This window comes from Capricornis sumatraensis, chromosome 6, assembly GCF_032405125.1.
Source record: "Capricornis sumatraensis isolate serow.1 chromosome 6, serow.2, whole genome shotgun sequence".
Taxonomy (NCBI): Eukaryota; Metazoa; Chordata; class Mammalia; order Artiodactyla; family Bovidae; genus Capricornis; species Capricornis sumatraensis.
This window is the reverse complement of record NC_091074.1, coordinates 29219568-29241526: the sequence shown is the minus strand read 5'-3', so window position 1 is coordinate 29241526 and position 21959 is coordinate 29219568.

Genomic DNA, 21959 nt, shown 5'->3' with positions numbered 1-21959 from the left:
CCCAGACTCCTAGTCAATCCATCTCCCACCCTCCCTCCCTCTTGGCAACCACAGGTCTGTTCTCTGTGAGGTTGTCTATTTTGTAGATAAGTTCATTTGTGCCGCATTTTAGATTCCATATAGAAGTTACAGCATATGGTATTTCTCTTTCTCTTTCTGACTTACTTCACTTAGAAAGATGATCTCTAGTTGCATCCATGTTCCTGCAGCTGGCATTATTTCATTCTTTTCTATGACCAAGTATTTCATTGTACGTATGTACCCCATCTTCTTTATCCGTTCATTTGTTGATGGACATTTAGGTTGCTTCATGACTTGGCTACTGTGAATAGTGCCACTGTGAACATAGAAGTGCATGCATCTTTTTGAATTATAGTTTTGTCCAGTATATGCACAGGACTGGGATTGCTGAATCATGTAGTAACTCTACTTTTAGTTTTCTGAGGCACTTCCATGCTATTTTCCATAGTGGCTGTAACACTGTGCTGAAAGCATTTCATTTTAAGTTAAGAAAAATATTTTATTTTTCTCCACAATAAACTGAGGATGAGGATGGCCTATATTAGCCAATTTTAATAATGAAGCACCATTACTCACATGCCACAAGTACCTATTTAGTTATAATAGAAAACTACATGAATATTTTTAACATTAAGGTAAGATTAATAAACAAGAACCCTTTCAAAGACTTTTCTGTGTCAGTGGACAACTCAGTTTCCATCGGATAGGTAATTCCCATTCCAGTTTACTTTCAAACCATAGGCTGTGCTTTTTTTTTTTCATAAAGATATATTTCCATGGGGCAAAAGTAAATCATTTTGTTTCATCTATAAAGCCAAAATTTTTTTCTCTTATATGTGGCACCACAGTCCAAACAAGAACAAGAGGGTTGAATAAGGGCCATTTCCAGGCCGTTGACCTGGTTTCTTATGTACACTGGCTATTATTTTGCATCAGAGTCCCTGAGGATTCCCAGACAGGGCTTTAGCAGGTGGGCGCCCTGGTAGTGTCAATGAGAGCACTAACACACTTGTCTCAGATAGATGCTATCCTGTGCATATCTTTGCATCTCTTTGTTCTTCCAAGGAAGTGCTTCCAGCTCACCACTTACACTGTTCCCACTGGTCTGGATGTTTGCACAGACTTATTTGTTGCACACAAACTAACTTTTTTGGTTGTTTCTTCTTAGTTGTCACAAACTTTTTAAAAAACTAAGAAATTTCAGTGACTTAAAAAGAAATATTTTTGTTCATTCAATAATTAAAACTGTTATGGTGAAGATCAATATAATCTTAACCCTACGCTAGACATTCTGGGATATATAGATAATAATAACAGTATTCATTGTTTGCCACTGTGGTAAGAGATTTTTTTTTAAATTTTATATTAGATTCCCTGGTGGCTCAGCTGGTAAAGAACCTGCTTGCAATGTGGGAGACCTGAGTTTGATCCCTGGATTGGGAAGATCCCCTGAAGAAGGGAATGTTAACCCACTCTAGCATAATTGCCTGAAGAATTCCACGGACAGAGGAACCTGGTAGGCTACAGTCCATGGGGTCGCAAAGAGTTGGACATGACTGAATGACTAGCACTTTCACTTTCTTTTCGTTATAGCCAGTTAACAAGATTGTGACAGTTTCAGGTGAACAGCAAAGGAACTCAGCCATACATATACATGTATTCATTCTCCCCCCAAATCCTCTCCCATCCAGGCTGCCACATGACATTGAACAGAGTTCCCTGTCCTATACAGCAGGACCTTATTGGTTATCCATTTGAAATATGCTAGTGTATACATGTTGACCCTGTACTCCCTAACTCAACACGCCATCATGTTTAAACCTCGTTACAGCTGTATTAGATATATTGCTGAGGCATGAATTAGGAAACTGAGGCCCAAAGAGGTTATGAGTTTTCCACAAATCCAAGCAGCCTCTAGGTTATAAAGGCTAGGTATCATTTCTGCTTATGTGACTCTAGGATTCATTCTCTTAATACCTAAAGTAACAAATGGTTCTGGCCCTCCAGAAGTTAACAGTTTAGAGACATACAGAACTCAGTTTAAGAAAAATCAGAATGCATTAAGTGCTGCAATAATGGCACAATCCAAGTCCATTAACAGGACAGACTGAAATAACTCCACATTTTGCACTTTTCTTTGGGGACAATGAAAATTACTCCAAATCCTTCAGGCAAGAAAATACAGGGGCAGATTTGGGACAGCATAAAAGTCATGCTAGGAAAAGCATGACAAGTTGAATGTGATTCTTGGAAATACAGTTTGAGGCCAAATTAAGGAATGTTTTAGTTTACAATCACAATTAGAAAACATCAATGTGTGGTGGTTTCTGGTAAGGAAAACTCAAACTTTATCCAGTTTCTCACATCAGTGTGTTCATTGTCTATTAATTAAGACCACCAGCTTTTGTGAACTTCCTCTATTTCATAGATCTTTCCTCCTCTATCTAGTTAACATAGACTGGATTTCACTAAATTAAGTGAACAATTCATATAATCCTAGGTCATGAGGTGAGAAGTGAAGTGAAAGGTAGTCATGTTAGACTCTTTGCAACCCCATGGACTATACAGTCCATGGAATTCTCTAGACTAGAATACTGAAGTGGGTAGCCTTTCCCTTCTCCAGGGGATCTTCCCAACCCAGGGATCGAACCCAGGTCTCCCACATTGCAGGCAGATTCTTTACCAGCTGAGCCACAAGGGAAGCCCATGAGGTGTAACAAGCTACAACTATAGTCTTGTATTCCCCCTAGATTCACAGTTTAGGTTACCTTACTGGTGAATGAGAGAATGTCTAATTTTCCTTGATAATTATGAGAATAGGAACTGAAATCAACCTTCTGATTCTGTTCTCATACAAAGACAGAAAGGAAAAAAAAAGGAAGGACAGCTAGATATATCAGAGTTCTCTGGTACACATAAATGTTCCTGTTTGTGTGTGTATGTGAGTGTGTTGGGGGAAAGTGCTATGGAAGGAGGGAGGGAGGAAGAGCATGCAGGAAAGTGAATATGGTTTTCCCTTTCCCTGTATTAAGTGGGCTTCCCTGGTGGCTCAGATGATAAAGAATCTGCCTGCAACACAGGAGACCTGGGTTCAATCCCTGGGTTGGGAATATCCCCTGGAGGAGGGCATGGCAACCCGCTCCACTATCCTTACCTGCAATCCCCAAGTTCAGAGGAGCCTGGAGGGCTACAGTCCATGGGGTCACAAAGAGTCAGACTCGACTCAGCAACTAAGCACAGCAGAGCTGTATTAAGTAAGTAAGCTAGGTATGTCCATAGTGATAGGATAACCAGTATTTTCCTCTTTTAGTGGAGACTTGGAGTTAATCTTTTTGTTCAGGGGAGCAATAACATGGTGAGAGAAGAGGTAACATATATTAGATAGACTTTGAAAACTAAATATTTTATTGTATGTATCTTGTAACATTGAAATTTCTGATTGCTCATCCTTCAGATATGTTTCCTGTTCTTGGCTGTTTGGGAATGCTGTGACTTTAATAGAACTTGGCAATGTGTATCCATATTATACTTTGTTCATAGAATTTCTTAAAACTTCACATGTGCCCAATGGAATGTGAATGGGAAAATTATTTTCACCCTTGCAAATCTATTCACTAGAGAGTTTTAAGACTTTGCCTTTTTAAATCAGTGTCTTTCTGCATTTCTGAGTCTTACCAGTTAACACAGAGTGAAGTGTTTCCTTCAGGAGCCCAAGATAGGGATAGGCACTTGGGGGTCTTCTGTTGGTCTGTCCCTGGGTGAAAAGTTGATATAGAGTAAGACTAATTCTGTAGTACTACTGAATGACTTCTCTCCTTAGCCCTTCCTTGGGGAAAGGCAAAGTTTCAAAGGTACCATTTTGCCCTATAAAAGAGAAGTTAATCCTAGTAAACTGGTGCTTTCTTTCCTAAACATTTATGGGCATGGAGTATACACTAATAGCTATTATCCTATTTTTGCTATGGTGACAGCAATGTGTTGTCATCTAAATCACTGGGCATAACATCAGAGGCATGGTGCCAATAGGACTAACCACATTAGGGTGGGAAGTTAAGTTGATGTCAGTTCCCTCGTTTTGTTTTAATGTCCTGCTGAAATGTCTCTGAAGTCTCACAAGAGACTTTGCTTTGATCAACATCTTTCAACCTTAAAAGGTATCCTGGAGGTGTTTGTAAGACAGCTGCTTGCTGAAATAACCTTGATTACTTGTTCTAAGAATTGTCACTGCATGTCTCATAGATTTGTGGGGAGTCTCTACAAAAAGCTGCTGACATTGGCACCCACATTCAACTATATTCACTGTAATAAGTCCCCCTGACTATTGACACCTCAATTTTTTGTGTGTGTACAAATATGTTTAAATATGAGTTATCTAAGATACTACTCATCTTCTTATTCTAAATGTTCACATAATTTTTTTCTTGCACAAAAGTAACATACGCTCGGTTATAGAAAATTTGAAAATTCTCTAATAATAGAGAAGGAATGATATCCCTCTTTGAGATCCCCCACTAAAACATGAGTACTTTTCTAGTAGTATGTAATGTGACTTGTTTTAGTTTTGTGTATTATTACTAAATAATTATAGTAAAAATATATACAGAGTGTACCAGTTTATTTTTAATTTATGCATAAAACATGCCTTTCAAAGGTGAAAAAAGAATCATCCTGGTGTTACACTGACTTTCTGATGAAAACTTCCCTTATTCCATTCTTATATTTTCCTACAAAGGAAAATATAAGTTCCTCAAGCTTTACCAATACTCTCTGTTGTGAAAAAGGAAAAATGCCAAGAATTGTTGGTTTGGAGCACATTAAAAAATCAACTTCTGAATTGTAGTTTCTTTTTTATTACTGCACAAAAAACATACTAGTCTTTAAAGTATTCTGATTCACTGAACTGTGTATAAAGAAAGTGAGTTTTGCAATCACTGTTGGAATACTCACGGAGAATATTGTCAAGGTGATTGGTAGAAGATAATTAGCAGCCACCTGGCATGGACTGTGAAATAGTAATAGCGAGATATTGAAAGCCATATGGAGGAATTGGAGGAAAAAAGCCACAGAGACATAGAAAATTTTGTAAACATAATAGTGAAACAATGAGATAAGAATAGGAGGAGGAGAAGGAACTAATATCTTGATTTGTTACTTGGATCAGGTACTGGGCTTACCAATTTCCAAATATTACCTCTTTAAATCTTTATAATTATACTATAAAATCGAGTGATACAGTGAACACACAAATGTTAAGTAACATGACCATTTTCTTAGAGTCAAGAGTAACAAAAAGCTGTCAGGTAGATTTTCAGAGCAAAATGAATCAGGTTTTGTGTGTGTGTGCATGTATTTTTGGTTTTTTAAAGCAGCTTTATTGACATATAATTCATATACCAATGCAATTTAGCCATTTAATGTGTACAATTCAATGGTTTTTGGTAGATTCAGAAAAATGCGCAAATTTCACTACTGATTTTATAATGTCTTTATCACCCCTGAAAGAAATGAACCCATCAGAAGTCATTCCCCATACTTGCCTCCTGCAAGCCTCTGGCAACTGCTAATCTTCTTTGTCTCTATAGATTTGGCTATTTTCTCATATCTTATACATGAATTCATATATGATCTTTTATGACTGTCTTCTCTTCCTTAGCGTAGTATTTTCAAGGTTCACCTATGCTGTATCATGCATTTGCATTTCATTTTGTTTTATTGCTGAGTAGTTTTCTATTGCATGGATATATCACATTTATCCTTTTATCAGATATGGATATTTGGGTTGTTTCTGACTGTTGGCTATTTTGTATTGTTTTTAATTGAGGCAATATTGGTTTATAATATTATATAAGTTTCAAATGTAAAATACTATATTTCTGTTTCCAAAGACCCTACAGCATGCTGACCATCAAAAATTTAGTTTCCATCCATCACAATACAGCTGATCCCCTTCACACATTTTGCACAGCCCTGAATGGCAGAAAGTGAAGAAGAACGAAAGAGCCTCTTGATGAAAATGAAAGAGGAGAGTAGAAAAGTTGGCTTAAAGCTCAACATTCAGAAAACTAAGATCATGGCATCTGGTCCCATCACTCATGGCAAATAGATGGGGAAACAATGGAAACAGCGTCAGACTTCATTTTGGGGGGCTCCATAATCTGTGCAGATGGTGATTGCAGCAATGAAATTAAAAGATGCTTACTCCTTGGAAGGAAAGTTATGACCAACCTAGACAGCATATTAAAAAGCAGAGACATTACTTTGCCAACAAAGGTCTGTCTAGTCAAGGCTATGGTTTTTCCAGTAGTCATGTATGGATGTGAGAGTTGGACCATAAAGAAAGCTGAGCGCCGAAGATTTGATGCTTTTGAACTGTGGTGTTGGAGAAGACTCTTGAGAGTCCCTTGGACTGCAAGGAGATCCAACTCGTACTGATGCGAAGAACTGACTCATTTGAAAAGACCCTGATTCTGGGAAAGACTGAGGGCAGGAGGAGAGGGGACGACAGAGGATGAGATTGTTGGATGGCATCACCGACTCAATGGACATGAGTTTGAGTAAGCTCCAGGAGTTGGTGTTGGACAGGGAGGCCTGGCGTGCCACAGTCCATGGGGTCACAAAGAGTTGGACATGACTGAGCGACTGAACTGAACTGAGCCTCTTCCCCTCTGTTGACCATTATTATGGGCTCTGTATTGGTGTATTTGTTTTTGTTTAATTTGTTCATTCATTTTGGATTACCTGTTCTTTATATTCCACACAAGTCAAATCATGTGGTATTTTTTCTTTTTTTATTAGTTGAAGTAGAGTTGATTTACAATATTACTTTTAGGTATACAACATAGTGATTCAGTATTTTTTTACAGATTATACTCCCTTAAAGTTATCAGAAGATAATGGCTATAATTCCCTGTACTATACAACATAGTTTGTTGCTTATCTGTTTTATACATAGTAGTTTGCTTCTTCTAGTCCCTCACCCCTAATTTGCCCCTGCCCTCTGCCTTCTCCCCTCTACCATTTGACAACCTAAAGCCTGTCTTCTGTGTCTGTGAGTCTATTACTGTTTTGCATATACATGTTTATTTTATTGTTTAGATTCCTACCATAAGTGATATCATACATTATTTGTCTTTCTCTGACTTATTTCAGTAAGGATAATATTCTCTAGGACTAGCTACTTTGCTGCCAAATGACAGTATTTCATTCTTTTTGTGGCTGAGTGATATTTCATTTTATAGATTCAATATAATCACATTCTCTCTATCTTCTCAAATGTTGATGGACACTTAAATTTTTTAGATATTTATTCTGACCACTCAAAATTGATAATAGCTAAGATTCTGCAACATCTGTTTGAAATTAAGAATATTTTATTTCAAATTAAAAATAATCAAGGGTTCTCCGTATTCCAGACACTTTTATCTTCCTGCTTGCAGAAACTAACACTCTCATACACAACTCCTGTCTTTCCACCTTATTATTTAGTCTGTTATATAATTTTGAAATGTTTGATTTTAGCCACATATTTTTGTTCTGGAATATAGATAACTATTTTAAAGAAGGTAGTATGAGGAACTCAAATATCGAAAAGCAACAAGTTAGTGAAAAATATAGGAGAGATACTCTACTGGAAATTTACATCAAAATAATTTTTGCCAGAACCAACTGAATTCATCTTAGCAAATTCCTACATGGCATAGCAAGAAAATGTTGAAAAATATACTTAGTAACATTTCTTTTCTGTTGTGATTTTCATATATGAGAAATAAATACATTATAAATAAAATCAGAAATTAGAATTTAAAATGATTCATACTGGTAATATATCTTTACAGGAGAAATAGTTGCAAAAAGTACCTAGCATGGTCTCTATTGTTATCTAAGACAACATATGGAAGTTAGTTTTTAATTGCTTAAGAATTCCAAACATGAGGACATGAAAGCAGTTTTTATCCATTTTGATAAAAGCATATTTCATCTAAACACAAAAACATAAAATAGAGCCTTTACATTTCTTTGTCATCAAAATTATTTTTTCTTACATATTTATTTAATGTGAATTTAAAAATGAAAGAAATAATATAATTTTATATGTATGGATATTTTGGATATTTTATTTAATTAACATTATGCTATTAGATATTAAACCCGAGTGATTTAAAATATTTGGCTTATAATCTGTGTCAGTTCAGTTCAGTCATGCAGTCCTGTTTTACTCTTTGTGACCCCATGGACTGTGGCATCCCAGACTTCCCTGTCCATGACCAACTCCCAGAGTCTACTCAAACAAATGTCCATTGAGTCGGATATGCCATCCAACCATCTCATCATCTGCCATCCCCTTCTCCTCCTGCCTTCAATCTTTCCCAGCATCAGGGTCTTTTCAAATGAGTCGGTTCTTTGCATCAGAGGTCCAAAGCATTGGAGTTTCAGCTTCAGCATCAGACCTTCCAATGAATACTCAGAACAGATTTCCTTTAGACGGACTGGTTGGATCCCCTTGCAGTCCAAGGGACTCTCAAGAGTCTTCTCCAACACCACAGTACAAAAGCATCAATTTTTCGGTGCTCAGCTTTCTTTATACTCCAAGCCTCACATCCATACATGACTACTGGAAAAACCAAAGCTTCGACTAGATGGACATTTGTTGGCAAAGTAACATCTCTGCTTATTAATATGCTGTCTATATTAGTCATAACTTTTCTTCCATCTTTTAATTTCATGGCTACAGTTATCATCTGCAGTGATTTTGGAGCTCAAAAAAATAGTCTCTTACTGTTTCCATTGTTTCCCCATCTATTTGCCATGAAGTGATGGAACTGAATGCCATGATCTTAGTTTTCTGAATGTTGAGCTTTAAGCCAAATTTTTCACTCTCCTCTTTCACTTTCATCAAGAGGCTCTTTAGTTCTTCACTTTCTGCCATAAGGGTGGTGTCATCTGTGTATCTGAGGTTACTGATATTTCTCCTGGCAATCTTGATTCCAGCTTGTGCTTCCTCCAGCCCGGCATTTTGCATGATGTACTGTGCATATAAGTTAAAAAAACAAGGTGACAACATACAGCCTTGAGGTATTCCTTTCCTGACGTGGAACCAGTCTCTTGTTCCATGTCCAGTTCTAAGTGTTGTTTCTTGACCTGCATACAGATTTCTCAGGAGGCGGGTCAGGGGGTCTGGTATTCCATCTCTTGAAGAATTTTCCACAGTTTATTGTGATCCACACACTTAAAGGCTTTGGCATAGTCAATAAAGCAAAAGTAGATGTTTTTCTGGAACTCTTTTTCCTTTTTTGAAGATCCAGCAGAAGTTGGCAATTTGATCTCTGGTTCCTCTGCCTTTTCTAAATCCAGCTGGAACATCTGGAAGTTCACGGTTCATGTACTGTTGAAGACTGACTTGGAAAATTTTGACCATTACTTTGCTAGCGTGTGAGATGAGTGCAATTGGCATTACCTTCCTTTGGGATTGGAATGAAAACTGACTTTTCCAGTCCTGTGACCACTGCTGAATTTTCCAAATTTGCTGGCATATTAAGTGTAGCACTTTCACAGCATCATCTTTTAGGATTTGAAATAGCTCAACTGGAATTCCATCACCTCACTAGCTTTATTCATACTGATGCTTCCTAAGGCCCACTTGACTTCACATTTCAGGATGTCTGGCTCTAGGAGACTGATCATACCACCATGGTTATCTGGGTCATGAAGATCTTTTTTGTATAGTTCTTCTGTGCATTCTTACTACATCTTCTTAATACCTTCTGCTTCTGGTTAGATCCATACCATTTCTGTCCTTTATTGAGCCCATCTTTGCATGAAATGTTCCCTTGGTATCTCTAATTTTCCTGAAGAGACCTCTAGTCTTTCCCATTCTGTTGTTTTCCTCTGTTTCTTTGCATTGATCACTGAGGAAGGTTTTCTTATCTCTCCTTGCTATTCTTTGGAACTCTGCATTCAAATGGGTATATCTTTCTTTTTCTCCTTTGCCTTTAGCGTCTCTTCTTTTCTCAGCTATTTGTAATGCCTCCTCAGACAACCATTTTGCCTTTTAGCATTTCTTTTTCTTGGAGATGGTCTTGATCACTGCCTCCTGTACAATGCCATGAACCTCCATCCACAGTTCTTCAGGCACTCTGTCTATCAGATCTTATCCCTTGAATCTATTTCTCACTTCCACTGTATAATCGTAAGGGATTTGATTTAGCTCATACCTGAATGGTCTGGTGGTTTTTCCCTACTTTCTTCAATTTTAGTCTGAATTTGGCCACAGTCAGCTCCTGGTCTTGTTTTTGCTGACTGTATAGAGCTTCTCCATCTGTGGCTGCAAAGAATATAATCAATCTGATTTCGGTATTGACCATCTGGTGATATCCATGTATAGAGTCTTTTCTTGTGTTGTTGAAAGAGGGTGTTTGCTATGACCAGTGTGTTTTCCTGGCAAAATTCTGTTAGCCTTTGCCCTGCTTCATTTCATACTCCAAGGCCAAATTTGCCTGTTACTCCAGGTAGCTCTTGACTTCCTACTTTTGCATTCCTGTGCCCTATAATGAAAAGGACCTCTTTTTTGGGTGTTAGTTCTAGAAGGTTTTATAGGTCTTCACAGAACCGTTCTGTGTAACTCATACCGAAAACTTAAAGTTAATGAGAAATTTCCATAATTGTTCACTAGAATTATATTATTATGAATGAGTTTAGCAAATTAAAAAATAAAATCTCAAAGTTAAAATGCAGAAACTAAAATTCTGGTTTGGAGGCTCTCCAAAGCCTTCCTCTTCTGAAATGTAATCACTAAAGGATTCCCATCTAGCCTCCATCCACAAACTGAAGGCCTTGATGGAAATAAATGGAAAACAGAAATAGATAATAGCTCTGGCTAGACAGATTCATGCATGAGGTATAAAGCAAAGGGAAAAGACTGGATTATTTCTAAGAAAATCTTTAGACCCCCAACTCCAGATGAACTTTCTTGGACAAAACACTATAACAAAACAAAATGCTAAGCTTAGTAGTTATATGCAACACTAGATCCCAAAACTATTTTGACCAACAGAAATTTATATTTCCTTGACAGCAACGTTTCTAACATTACAACTTATTTTAATTTGTATTTTCTGCACTATTGGCTAATTAACAAAGTTAAAACATGAAGCATTTGGTAAACCTGTAATGGCACAAAATGACTGATGCCCTCTGTCCTTTCTCTGGATTGAATTTCCTGTTGTATTTTGGGAAGAGTAGTGAGTGTGCTGGATAAGTAACTAGTGCACTCTGATGTGAGAATTATGGAGAAATATATTAAAGGGTTGAATGGAGCATTATCACAAATTACCTAATCTAGTCTTCTGGCACAAAATAAGCAGCCTGCTTTGCACACATTTGGAAGGTTTTAAAAACAAATCAATATAAGACATACACTTAGGACTATGCTAAAAAGAGCCACTGATCCACGCTCACTGCTCCTCCACTGCCCATTATGGAGAGCCACCATATCCAAAGCACCTTCCAGCTGTTGGAGGAACCCACCAGAGGAGTACGTGCACATGCAGACACCCTCAGTCAGATAATTACCTGGATTAAGACTCCAGAATGGAACAGAGTTTAATCAAGGACCCTGTGAAATTGTGAGAGCACCAGTTTCCTGGGCTTGCCATCCTTTTTCATGGATGGTGAGTTGCCAAATGAAATCAAAGAAGTCTTAATTACAAGGATAAAAGGCAAAGTCAAAAGGGAATGAGAGAAGCTGTCCTTTGTGACAGAGATGAACCGGCACCAATCCCAACAAACTCAGCTCTGCTGTGTGTGGAGAGACCACAATGCAGCTCAGCTGAACACCATCAACATGCCTGACAATTCTCAGGACTGAATAAATAGCTATGCCAGTATATTTAAGGTCAGGGCTAATACTGAATTTTTTTATGATGCAATGATGTATGTGAACTTTTTAAGAAATATTTGGGCTGTTAGAAAAAAGCCCATGCCACTCCAGCTGTTACTAAGAAAGCATGAACCAGCTTACGTGTAAACTAAAATCATTATTGGAAATAAATCCCCACATAATGGAAAGCCTGAGAATCAGTGATACAGGGAGGGCAAAACTTTTTTTTTACTTTCTTGCTTCCTTGAATTTGAATCACAAATAGAAGTGATTATAAAAATGATGCATTCCATAAACATGTCAATATCTCCTAAAGTCCACTCAACTACAACACTACTTTGCCGACTAAGGTCCGTCTAGTTAAGGCTATGGTTTTTCCTGTGGTAATGTATGGATGTGAGAGTTGGATTGTGAAGAAGGCTGAGCACCGAGGAATTGATGCTTTTGAAATGTGGTGTTGGAGAAGACTCTTGAGAGTCCCTTGGACTGCAAAGAGATCCAACCAATCCATTGTGAAGGAGATCAGCCCTGGCTGTTCTTTGGAAGGACTGATGCTAAAGCTGAAACTCCAGTGCTTTGGGCACCTCCCGTGAAGAGTTGACTCATTGGAAAAGACTCTGATGCTGGGAGGGATTGGGGGCAGGAGGAGAAGGGGACGACAGAGGATGAGATGGTTGGATGGCATCACTGACTTGAAGGAAGTGAGTCTGAGTGAACTCCGGGAGTTGGTGATGGACAGGGAGGCCTGGCGTGCTGCGATTCATGGGGTCGCAAAGAGTCGGACATGACTGAGCGACTGAACTGAACAGAATGTTCTTTTCAGTTAAGTTGCTCCTAAGCCTTTCCACAGTTCTGTATGTCTATACTTGATCTTGTGATGTGCAGGACCTTATATTGATTTCTATTAGTTTTATTTTCATAAAATTTGACCTGCTATCAATATTATAAGTATCATCGATGAATCATTACTTCAGTTCACTTCATTCGCTCAGTCATATCCAATTCTTTGTGACCTCATGGACTGTAGCACGTCAGGCTTCCCTGTCCATTACCAACTCCCAGAGCTTACTCAAACTCATGTCCATTGAGTTGGTGATGCCATCCAACCATCTTACCCTCTGTCATCCCCTTCTCCTCCCACCTTCAATCTTTCCCAGCATCAGGGTCTTTTCAAATGAGTCAGTTCTTCACATCAGGTGGCCAAAGTATTGGAGTTTCAGCTTCAGCATCAGTCCTTCCAATGAATATTCAGGACTGATTTTCTTTAGGATTAACTCGTTGGATCTCCTGAAGTCCAAAGGACTCTCAAAAGTTTTTAGCAACACCACAGTTCAAAAGCATCAATTCTTTGGCACTCAGCTTTCTTTATAGTCCAACTCTCACATCCATACATGACTACTGGAAAAACCAAAGCTTTGACTAGACGGACCTTTATTGGCGAAGTAATGTCTCTGCTTTTTAATATGCTGTCTGGGTTGTCATAACTTTTCTTTCAAGGAGCAAGCATCTTTTAATTTTATGGCTGTAATCACCATCTGCAGTGATTTGGGAGCTCAGAAAAATAAAGTCTGTCACTGTTTCCGTGGTTTCCCCATCTATTTCCCATGAAGTGATGGGACCAGATGCCATGATCTTAGTTTTCTGAATGTTGAGCTTTAAGCCAACTTTTTTACTCTCCTCTTTCACTTTCATCTAGAGGCTCTTTAGTTCTTTTTCGCTTTCGGCCATAAGGGTGGTGTCATCTGTGTATCTGAGGTTACCCATATTTCTCCCGGCAATCTTGATTCCAGCTTGTGCTTCCTCCAGCCCAGCATTTCTCATGATGTACTCTGCATATAAGTTAAATAAACAGGGTGACGATACACAGCCTTGAGGTGCTCCTTTCCCGATGTGGAAAAGTCTGTTGTTCCATGTCCAGTTCTAACTCTTGCTTCCTGACCTGTGTACAGATTTCTCAGGAGACAGGTCAGGTGGTCTGGTATTCCCATTTCTCTCAGAATTTTCCAGTTTCTTGTGATCCACACAGCCATTACTTACTGGTGTTATTTAACTTGGTTTAACCACTCTGAGGATAGAATATGATAAAAAAAAAAAAAAAACCATTGTATCCCCTCCCCAAGTCGGACTTATGATAATATGTTTTCACATGTGAATATCATGTTTTTAAATAATATTTTGTAAAATAAACATAAATTTTTCTCTGTCTGTTTTCCTATGATTTACCATTATTATAAGCCACAGATGCAAACAGTTCATGGGTAATCAATTTCCCTACAGATTTTCCTTATGTCAATGCTCTATAATTTCTAGTTCTAGGACCTTTATTTTTTACTACTTTGCTTAGTCCTTCAAATATTTCCTTTTTTCTTTGTACACTTCCTATATGTTGGCATCTAGAGCTGTACGTTTTCTCTTTTTCTCAGGGTTTATACCATGACCCGCATATTTCAAAATGTAGTGAATGATAGATTCTTCTACTTTGGGCTTTTTATTCTTATGATTTAATCATACTTTTTCTTCCATTCACACATCTGGAATGATCTCTGTAGTTTCCATCTGTACACCTCTGTGGACTAAACAGCTAACTCTCTGACCATATGGCTGTTAATTGCTTTCACCCTGCAAGACCCATCTCTACACAGCATTTTTGCAATTCTTGCTCCTTCTTGCTTTGTTTTCCTTCTATCTCTTCTCCGTTTATAATTTGCTGTCTTATTTTTACACAAGATGAAACACAAAATCTGAATATCACTATTAATGAGAGAATTTGAATGTGATTAAAATGCTATTCCCACAAAACCAGTGTAAATAAAGTTTTCTATAGTAGTAATATTATCATCAAAAAGACAGGTAATATTTTATATTATGATTATGTTGTAATTATTAGTTCTATAATAATTATTTGTTAACCATAACAAATTAAGGTATAAAATTAATGAATTAACTACAAATGACAGATATTACATAAAAAAGTGTAACTCTGGCAAGAATACTGGAGTGGGTTGGTTGCATTTCCTCCTCCAGGGGATCTTCCCAATCCAGGGACTGAACTCATGCCTCATGCATTTCCTGCATTAGCCTGCCATGTACTATGTTACAGGTTTATTATTACTTACATAGTGTTTGTTTTGTAACAGATATTTTACATATAATATCTCATGTAATACAGCCATTCTATGAGTCAGGTATTATTATATCTTCTTTATAGATAAAAAATAAAGTTCAGAGAGGTTAATTACCTTGCCTAAACTCACACAGCTAGTAAGAGGCACAACAGGCTCCAGTGTCCATTGCAATGGATTGAGTTTAGGAGCTGGAAGGAAGGATTTTAATAATATTCATATATTACTAAATATGGTGACCTGTGTAAGGCAGTACTATTCATGAGGTTAAGAAAAAATAATGAGTCAAGTTCTATGTGTTTGTAAAAGTCTTGCTAAGTGCCAAGGTATTAAGAAGCAGTGGAAAGACTACACAGAAGAGCTATACAAAAAAGATCTTCATGACCCAGATAATCATGATGGTGTTATCAGTCACCTAGAGCCAGACATCCTGGGATGTGAAGCCAAGTGGGCCTTAGGAAGCATCACTATGAACAAAGTTAGTGGAGGTGATGGATCCCAATTGAGCTATTTTAAATCCTAAAAGATGATGCTGTGAAAGTGCTACACTCAATATGCCAGCAAATCTGGAAAACTCAGCAGTGGCCACAGGACTGGAAAAGGTCAGTTTCCATTCCAATCCCAAAGAAAGGCAATGCCAAAGAATGCTCAAACTATCAATAATTGCACTCATCTCATACACTAGCAAAGTAATGCTCAAAATTTTCCAAGCCAGGCTTCAATAGTACATGAGCTGTGAACTACCAGATGTTCAAGCTGAATTTAGAAAAGGCAGAGAACCAGAGATCAAATTGCGAACATCTGTTGGATCATCAAAAAAGCAAGAGAGTTCCAGAAAAATATCTACGTCATCTTTATTGACTATGCCAAAGTCTTTGAATGTGTGAATCACAACAAACTGTGGAAAATTCTTTAAGAGATGGGAATACCAGACCACCTGACCTGCCTACTGTGGAATCTTATATGCAGGTCAAGAAGCAAAAGTTAAAACTGGACATGGAACAACAGACTGGTTCCATATCGGGAAAGGAGTACATTAAGGCTGTATATTGTCACCTTGCTTGCTTAAATTATATGCAGAGTACTTTATGAGAAATGCTGGGCTGGAGGAAGCACAAGCTGGAATCAAGATTGCTGCGAGAAATATCGATAACTTCAGATATGAGGATGACACCACCCTTATGGCAGAAAGTGAAGAACTAAAGAACCTCTTGAAAAAAGTGAAAGAGGAGAGTGAAAAAGTTGTTTTAAAACTCAACATTCAGAAAACTAAGATCATGGCATCTGGTCCCATCACTTCATGGCCAATAGATGGGGAAACAGTGAAAACAGTGAAAGACTTTATTTCTTTGGGCTTCCAAATCACTGCAGATGGTGACTGTAGCCATGAAATTAAAAGATGCTTGCTTCTTGGAAGAAAAGTTATGAGCAACCTGCTGTTGCTAAGTCACTTCAGTCGTGTCTGACTCTGTGCAACCCCATAGATGGCAGCCCACCAGGGTCCCCCATCCCTGGGATTCTCCAGGCAAGAACACTGGAGTGGGTTGCCATTTCCTTCTCCAGTGCATGAAAGTGAAAAGTGAAAGTGAAGTCACTTAATCATGTCCGACTCTTCGCGACCCCATGGACTGCAGCCTACCAGGCTCCTCCATCCATGGGATTTTCCAGGCAAGAGTACTGGAATGGGGTGCCATCGCCTTCTCTGTGAGCAACCTAGACAGTATATTAAAAGGCAGAGACATTACTTAGCCAACAAACATCTGTCTAGTCAAAGCTATGGTTTTTCCAGTAGTCAGGTATGGATGTGAGAGTTGAACTATAAAGAAAGCTGAGCGCCGAAGAATTGATGCTTTGAACTGTGGTGCTGGAGACTGTTGGAAGTCCCTTGGACTGCAAGGAGATCCAACCAGTCCATCCTAAAAGAAATCAGTCCTGAATATTCTTTGGAAGGACTGATGGCAGAAGCTCAAACTCCAATACTTTGGCCACCTGATGTGAAGAACTGACTCATTTGAAAAGACCCTGATGCTGGGAAGGAGTGAAGCTGGGAGGAGAAGAGGACAGCAGAGGATAAGATGGTTGGATGGCATCACCGACTCAATGGACATGAGTCTGGGTAAACTCCAGTAGTTGGTGATGGACAGCGAGGCCTGGCATACTGCAGTCCATGGGGTCACAAAGAGTCAGACAGGACTGTTTCTGAACTGAATTAAACTGAAGTGCCAAGTAGTGTGTTCTAAACAGTTCACAATCATTATTATCTTTTTTTCACACCAAGTCTTAGATGTTGAGAAGTGGGAACCAAGGAAATTTGATAACTTACTTTCACTAGATTATGCAGCTAGCAAATGAAGAAACCAGAATTCAGACCCTATGACTCCTAAGTCTTGCACTTTTAACTACTGTATTGTGGGAAAATAGTGAATCCAAGACAACCAATGCTGAAGGTGAGATGTCTTATTATTTAGATGAGTATCCTTCTGCTTTGGTCCTCAAAAAGCAGTTACCATTTTGGGGAATATCAGGTAGTCACTGAAGCCATATTGTTGATATGATCCATTCTATTTGTGTAGACAAAAGAGCAGCTATTTTATTTTTAGAAAAGTACAATAAATCTTATTGTACTGAGAGATTTATTAAAGCTGACAACACATTTCCAGAGTTGACACACCACCCATTCAACTTCACCTCTAACCTCTTGAGGTAGTATATAATTGAAGCTGAGAATAAAAGGATTTCTTGGTATGTGAGTTCAGTTTGAGTATAGAGGTAGGAAAAGGAATGATGTCAGAAGAGAAGAAAGATTTTGAGTCCTTCCAATTTTGTGTCATCTGAATTGTTTTGTGAATTCTGTTCTGGTCTAGACCTAACAGGGAAAGTGAAAACATTGAGTTTAATTATAATCCAATTAAAAATTAATCAATTATACCCCAATTAAAAATTAATTAGTTTAAAGAAAGAGATTGGGCATCAGGATGAGTTTCTCAGAAAGTATTTCTAATATTTTAGGTAGGAAAAAAAAAATGAAAGCTAATTATAAATAAAACCTATAAATAAAACTACCTCCTTAAGAACAGAAGAAAATTGCATTTTCCCCCTTTTCAATATGGACATTGAGAAATCCAGCCACCTTATCCCTGGCGAAGGTGCTGGCAGGAGATGACAGCTATGCCACAGCCTGGCAGGGACCAAGGCCCACACTGCTGTAACCATGTGTCTACACATCCATACCATGAGATCTCAGGCATCAAAAGAGGGAGAGTGGGGATTTCTGTGTAACCAAGCAGCCTCTGATTGCTATGCCTGGGCAGGAGACACAGGGCCTGCCAAGAGGACCAGAGGCAGAAACTCTCCATTTACTCAGTGATGCAGGGAGAGTAGGAGATTGCTTAATTCCATGATTCTGCCCAACCGACTGAGCTGCCCTGGCAGACATGGCCTGAGCAAGCACATGTTTCCTAATTGCTCATTCTTTCCTGTCACCAAGCAATTTCTCTGAGCTCTAATATATCCAGTTATAGTCAGTCATTCTAAAACTTGCTCCAAGGAAGATAGTATGGAGATTCCTTAAAAAACTAGGAAGAAAACTGCCATATGACCTAACAATCCCAGTACTGGGCATATACCCTGAGAAAACCATAATTGAAAAAAATGCATTTACCTCAGTGTTCATTGCAACACTGTTTACAATAGCTAAGGACATGAAAGCAACCTAGATGTCCATCCACAAATGAATGGATAAAGAAGCTGTGGTACATATATACAATGGAATATTACTCAGCCATACAAGGACCACATTTGAGTCAGTTCTAATGAGGTGGATGAACATAGAGCCTATTACACAGAGTGAAGTCAGAAAGAGAAAAACAAATATCATATATTAACACATATATATGGAATCTAGAAAGACGGTACTGATGAATCTATTTGCAGGGCAGCAATGGAGATGCAGACACAGAACAGACTTGTGAACATGGGCGGAAAGAACTGGGTGGGATGAATGAAGAGAGTAGCATGGAAACATATACACTACTATATGTAAAATAGCCAGTGGGAATACACTGTATAGTTCAGGGAGCTCAAACTGGTGCTCTATGACAACCTACAGGGGTGGGATGGGGTGGGCAGTGGGAGGGAGGGCCAAGAGAGGGGGAGACACATTACCCCTATGGCTGATTCATACTGATGTATGGCAGAAACCAACACAAGATTGTAAAACAATTATCCTTCAATTAAAAAAAAAACAAAAACAAAAAACCTGTCCCCAGAATCCTGAGTATCTAGTTTAAGATCAAGCTTCCTTTTTATAGAGGATACATACAAAGTCCTGGATTTATAATGCAATGTTTTACTATTTATTGTCAGCCACAAGTTCAATATTCTCCATATTATATTTATTTGGTCTACAATTTCACTAGCCTCTTTGATGTTTAAAAACTAACAAGGTTATACATACATGTAATTAGATATGATACATGCTCAAAGAAGTATATAGTGAGAAGTTAAAGTCTCCCACAATCCCACACTCTTGAATCTCTTAGAGCCACTATTAACATTAATGCCACTTGTCTGTAAGTCCAGAAATTGTTTCTGTGGATATAGCTGTATATCTCCATTTTAAAACATAAAGAGTAATCATATTCACTTTTCTATACCAGGTTTGTTTATTAATTCAAGCTGTAGTTCTATGCTTCATAGATTAATTGTGGTTTTTTCCAATATGCTATTGGGATATTTAAAGAGTGAGAGGGAAAAAACCCTTTTGAAAACTTTTGAAATTAAAGAAGATAGAAAAGCCTATTATAAATTATGTATTTTCTATGTCTCGCTTAACAAATCAGCATGAATTACATAAGGACCCCAAATATTGAATTTTCTGGAAAAACTGAATACTTGTCTTGGAATGGAAAAATACGTAGTCACTAAGGATGGTTAAATGAATTTATGAATAAGAAATACATTTTATCACATCATAGGATGTATTTCATTGATATGAAGCTTTTACTATATTGATTTTAGAAAATAATTTTTATTGTGCATTTGTACTCTTTAACAGCATAGTCATTGGCAAAGAAGAATCAAGGAGCGAGATGGGTCATGGAGGGAGAGGAAGAGGAAAAAAGCATAAGGGAGAAGTAGAGGGAGAGAAATACTGTTGTGAAATGACCAGCTTTCATTTCCTTGTGGGATTCCCTTTATTACTGACAGATATTTCTTTCTGATATAAAAGATTCATGCCAAATAATCCCCATGTGTAACATTGTCTTCTGAATTTTGACCTGTTTTTGATGAAGCTGATTCCTGAGTCAACTGGGTTCTCATTTGGGGATTATCAGGTATAAGTTAGCAGAAAACAAAATGCTAAGATGAAAATTAATGATACTAGAAGATACTTCAAACAATTTAGTTTCAAGGAATTCTCATCTGAAGTGATCACTCATGAAATGAACACCATTAGCTGCTTTGTTTTCAACAACATAGGACACACTATTCAACTGGATATACAAGTGTTAAAAAAAGAAACAGGCCAAAATGGAATCACTGATGCTAAGCCCCAGGTCAGTAAAGCAAGACTTAATACTTAACCTAATTATAGTTTCAGGCTCTTCTAAGAAGGTAATCTTAACTACTTAGTCTGGAATTTCCTGGCACTATACCCTTGCCTTCCCCCAAAGGAAGATGACCTTACTGAAATAATCCTCTTTTTTTTTTTGCTTATGACTTCCCTGTCCCTTCCACTTTAAAAACCTTTCCTTTTCTGCAACTCTTTGAAGCTCCTTCTAAATGGGTAATGGTTTGCCCCAGGGGAAGGGATCTATGCTTTGCTCTTTCTGTTCCTGTGACATTACATGACCCATCAAACTCACCTAAAATAATACTCTTAGTTTATCGGCCTAGGACATTCATAGTCCTGTTGCAGACAACAACTAATATAGAGGTTCACATCGGCACTGTGACTCCATTTCGACTACTTAACATAGTTTAACATAGCTTAAATCCTGTAAGTTTCACACAAGATGACCAGGAGTCATAACACAAATCACATCATAACAAGCACAGAGCACTCAATTCTTGTTAAATGCAGTAGACTGAGGATGTACAGGAAAAGCTATATTTATTGTGGATATTTCATAACTGAGGTCATGATTCCTATCTCCAAGGCTTACCATGCTGGAACTGGATTGCTTTACTCATTATGTTAATATGAAGGATGAGTTCATTTCTTAAATCTTTAAGTATCTCTTTCTTTTAAAGTCATAAAACTAAATTAAGCTCAAAGTCTAATTGCCTGAAAAATGTTAATCCCTTTGCTTGCAATTTTTTATACTTCTCGAAATAATATGCTTAATGTTCAAGTTCAGCCCATTCAAATGATTTCAGCCCATTTCAATTCATGAACACATGTTCTAACCAGAATATAGCATCTCCTTGGTACTGGTTTTAGGGAAATACTTTCAGATTCTTCTTTGGGTATTCTAGAAAGGGTTTTTATTTGAGAGAGTGTGTTTCAAAAGAATGTGTTTGACCTGAGGCATACCTGAAATGGAATAACAGAGACATGAGTCAAAATAACCTATTCTGTTACCTAAAACATTTTCCCAAATCTCCCACTGGTAAAATAATGATATTTTGGTTCTGAAAACTAGGTCCACTCTGGTGGGAAAAGGTAGAGTCACAAGATCATTGTTCCTGCATTTCCTAAAATCTTGAGATTTTGTCACATTTTTCCCAATTGAGAACACAAGTTAAAATGACTTAAAAATAGAAAATAGTGAAAACTTTTTGTTTTAGATATGATACAAATATTTAAAAACTTTATTGTGTTTTAGATTTGGGTCATACACACAAAAAATTAAACCCTTTTATAATATTTGTCTCTCTAAAACAAAGTGGTTATATTTTGGTTAACCTTATATTGACCATGGGCATGATGGGAATCT